The 4,705-nt window shown below is 40.3% G+C and overlaps 1 pseudogene; it reads right to left on the reverse strand.

Annotated features, from left to right (window-relative positions):
* Positions 1-285: 285 nt before the first annotated feature.
* On the reverse strand, positions 286-4,283 carry LOC138432486 (pre-mRNA-splicing factor SYF2-like; annotated as a pseudogene).
* Positions 4,284-4,705: the final 422 nt, after the last annotated feature.

Below are 4,705 nucleotides of genomic sequence, written 5' to 3' on the forward strand. Positions count from 1 at the left end.
CAAGAAGAATTAGTGCCAGTTTAGCATCTGAAGCTCCCAAGTTGAACTCTAGGTCAAGTCAAACATGACAGATTTCATCATGATGATGACTTGGGTTTATGTCTAAGAATTTTAAGCCTAGCAGAGTACACACATTAAGTACACACCTAAAACACAGAAATGCAAGACAAGATTTTTCTGAAACAATTGAATAAATATGTAAGTATGAAAATATAGTCATTTGTAGAACACATCTTTACAAGTTATAAAAGGGAAGTGTCCTAATTTACTGGTAAAATTTTGCAGTCAAAACAGTTCCTGAAGGAGATTAGACAAGCTGTTCCCTCTTTCTAAGTTAATTTCAGCTGTATATTTCTCATAGAATCTTTCTGCCTTCTTGTTGAATTTAGCATTCCTTTCATTAGTGTATAATGATGTCTCCAGCTATATTTGTTTCATTTTTTTAATTCTGTAGAAACATGTACGGAATCCAAAGCTGCTTGCTTTTTTGTTCTAAGACTGAAGCAATATATTTAGAAAAGTACCCTGCAAGGATATATGTCCAATGAGCCTTGTTCTTGCAGTTTTCTTTTTAAAGTTAATAGTACCATCAAATGTGAAAGAGGAGAGTGAAAAAGTTGGCTTAAAGCTCAGCATTCAGAAAACAAAGATCATGGCATCTGGTCCCATCACTTCATGGCAAAGAGATGGAGAAACAGTGGAAACAGTGGCAGACTTTATTTTTTTGGGCTCCAAAATCACTGCAAACGGTAATTGCAGCCATGAAATTAAAAGACGCTTACTTCTTGGGAGAAAAGTTATGACCAAGCTAGACAGCATATTAAAAAGCAGAGACGTTACTTTATCAACAAAGGCCTGACTAGTCAAGGCTATGGTTTTTCTAGTAGTCATATATGAATGTGAGAGATGGACTATAAAGAAAGCTGAGCCCTGAAGAATTGATGCTTTTGAACTGCGGTGTTGGAGAAGACTCTTGAGAGTCCCTTGGATTGCAAGGAGATCCAACCAGTCCATCCTAAAGGAGATCAGTCCTGAGTTCACTGGAAGTTCTGATGTTGAAGCTGAAACTCCAATACTTTGGCCAGCTGATGCGAAGAGCTGATTCATTTGAAAAGATCCTGATGCTGGGAAAGATTGAAGGCAGGAGAAGGGGATGACAGAGGATGAGATGGTTGGATGGCATCACCAGTTCAATGGACATGAGTTTGAGTAAACTCCGGGACTTGGTGATGGACAGGGAGGCCTGGCTGCAGTCCATGGGGTTGCAAAGAGTCAGACACGACTGAGTGACTGAACTGAACTGAACTGAAACATCAAATGACCTGATCTGAAGTTTGAGAACCTGGGTTCAGGTTGAAATATGATAGCAGTGATACATTATGTTAGAATTTTTATACATACTCTATAGATTCTGCCTAATAATTATACCATTCAAAACATATAAAAGTGGTAGAGGATGGGACCATTCTTCAAACTAATAATTCAAATGTTCTTTAATTTCTTAATTCAAGTGTTTTTTGATTTCTACCCAGTTAATTTTGTTATTAGGCATGAAATCAGTACTAAAACTTCAAGCTACATTTGTAGTACTTGCTGCTTTTCCAAGTCTATGACCATCCTGCCAGTTTCTTCTGTGGAAGGCACATATGTTCTATGAAGAGGCCTACTAGAAGTTGGGTGGAATGCCTTTCCACTGAAAAAGTGAATTTGTGAGTAACAGGAAAAAAGATTCCATACCATAGCACATGGAACTCTGCTCAGTGTTAATGGCAGCCTGGATGGGAGGGGAGTTTAGGGGAGAATGGATACATGTATATTTACGGTTAAATCCTTTCGCAGTTCACTTGAAACTATCACAACATATTCGTTAATTGTGTATATTCAAATACAAAATAAAGTTAAAAAAAGATCCTATACCTTTAGGACTGGACAGTGTTCAGCAATCAAAAGTGGAAAACTTAGGGATTATATTTGATTTCAAAGAAATTAGCTGAGGACCACAGGTTAATGGACTTAACCAAGTTCATATGGTGAGAGATCCTGAGTAACATGCTATGCTTAGCACAATTTACAGCCCTCTCCACTCTACTGCACTATCACTATTAAAACAGTTTTGATCTTTAGCATGTGCATGAGTGCTAAGTTGCTTCAGTCACGTCCAGCTTTGCAACCCTATGGGCTGTAGCCCACCAGAATCCTCTGTCTGTGGGATTCTCCAGGCAAGAATACTATAGTGGGTTGCCATGCCTTCCTCCAGGGGATCTTCCGACCCAGGGATTGAACCCACATCTCTTACGTCTCCTGCATTGGCAGGAAGGTTCTTTATCACTAGAGCCACCTCGAAAGTACCTGTCTTACTTAAGTAAGGAGTGCAGTTTAGCATTGCTTACTGCACATAATAGAAAGTATAACTGTGTCCTTTGCCTTTGGAAAGTGTAATAGCAACAGTAATAATCATGATAATAAATAATAGCCAGTACATATACAGTGCCTTCTGTATGCCAAGCACTGATCTAATGCATTGTATGAATTTATTTGTTATGATTTATTTAATCATTCTTTGCTCAGCCTATGAAGTGAGAGAGCACTGTTGTAATTCCCTGTATACAGGTGAAGAAACAGAAAAATCTTGTGACGCAGCTAGTAAGTGGTGGAGCCAGGACTCAAGGCCAGGAAGCAAAGCTCCAGGATCAGCACTCTAAAATTCAAGGCCTTCCAGTAACACAAAAAACATATGCCTTTAAAACACATTGACTTACTGCTTTTATCTCAAGTCTCTTGTATGTTTCTATGTCAGGTCTGATCTGTTTGGTCAACCTATGATACTGGTGTAACTGGGCAGCAGCATAATCTGAAGAAAATGGGACGCAGACTATTTTAGATGTTGGATATTATTAGACTTGTAAAATGGGCCATTAATATGCCCAGTCAGTAACGTTAAAGCCGTTTTTATCTGAAAATCCAAGATCAGGATTTTTCCTCTTTTCCCTCTTCCATCTTTCTACATCTTTTACACTGATCTCTAGTAACTTTACTTCTTCATAGTCTTTCCCTCTTGCTGCACATTTCTAAAGTGAAAGTCGCTCAGTCGTGTCCAACTCTTTGCAACCGCGTGGACTGTAGAGTCCCTGGAATTCTCCAGGCCAGAATACTGGAGTGGGTAGCCTTTCCCTTCTCCAGGGGATCTTCCCAACCCAGGGATCAAACCCAGGTCTCCTGCATTGCAGGCAGATTTTTTACCAGGTGAGCCTCAAGGGAAGCCCAAGAATACTGGAGTGGGTAGCCTATCCCTTCTCCAGTGGCTCTTCCCAACCCAGGAATCAAACTGGGGTCTCTGCATTGCAGGCGGGCTCTTTACCAACTGAGCTATGAGAGAAGCCCGCACATCCCTAAAATGAGGGGAAAATCATTAACTTTGTTGCCTTTTATAATTCCTTGATTCATATGAAAAACCTGAAGACTGCCATCAAGACAGTAAAATGGCCAATTTACAAAAATTGTGGAATTTGCTGTGCTGTGATCTGAAAGAAATAATATGTCTATAACACCAACACCAAAAATAACTGTGGGGAAACACCGTGTCCATCAAAATCCTTCCCTCCTTTCTGTCCACATGGCGGCCCAGTTCTCAATGTCCCTTGCAGCTGGATCCGGCCAGTGACTTAGGCTGCTCAACTGGGAACTGATACTTGAAAGCCTCACAGGCTGTCTTTTTGTTTAATTGTTAAGTCGTGTCCAACTTCTTTGTCACCCTGTGGACTGTGGCCTGCCAGTCCCCCCTGTCCATGGGACTGCCAGGCAAGAATACTGGAGTGGGTTGTCATTTCCTTCTCGAGGGGATCTACCCAACCCAGGGGTTGAACCTGAGTTTCCTGCAATGGTAGGTGGATTCTTTACTGCTGAGCCACCAGGGAAGTCTGAGCTTTATCTTTTCTTAGTTGGAGCTTTTGTTACTGTAGCTTAACCTTTTACCCTAATATCCATTATGTGGCTCTAACTATGTGCCAGCAGTGTTGTAAGTGTTTTACGTATTTTATTCTAACAACTCTTAAGATAGAGGTGAGGAAACCAGAGCTGGAAAGCTTAATGCTTAACTATGATACCATATGCTCTATACTGCTTCAACATAGTAATATTTGAATCCACAGCTAATGTGGATGGCAGAAGTGTACTTATTTTTTCCTTTTCTTCTCCCTGCAATTGCCATTCCAAATGAACTTTTTAATCTTCCCAGTTTGCAGGTAATTTAAATCTTTTATGTCCTCCGCAACTTCCTGGTGATTTAATTTTCAAACTTCATTCTACTACAAGGACACAAAGTTTTCAGCAGAGGTATAGAAACAAATCCAAATAGATGTTACCTCTCTTCTTGTACGGTAGGCCATCTAAAATGGACTTATGGATTTTATCCCGAAAGGAAGGGAGCCCCAGGAGAATTGTGTGTGTGTGCCCCAGGAGAATTCTGTGTGTGTGTGTGTGTGTGTGTGTGTGTGTGTGTGTGTGTAATGGGGAGATTTCATGTAAGGAGAAGAGATCTGTTAAACACCCATACCTATACTGTGAAGTATTATTTTACTGCCTTCAAGGAACCACGTGGTAAAGAAGGAAAGAACAATAATTTGGGATTAAGAAAGCCTGAGAAATATACTGATTTGACTACTTCCTTTCATGCTGTTCATGGGGTTCTCAAGGCAAGAATACTGAA

This window comes from Ovis canadensis, chromosome 2, assembly GCF_042477335.2.
Source record: "Ovis canadensis isolate MfBH-ARS-UI-01 breed Bighorn chromosome 2, ARS-UI_OviCan_v2, whole genome shotgun sequence".
In the NCBI taxonomy this organism is placed as follows: domain Eukaryota; kingdom Metazoa; phylum Chordata; class Mammalia; order Artiodactyla; family Bovidae; genus Ovis; species Ovis canadensis.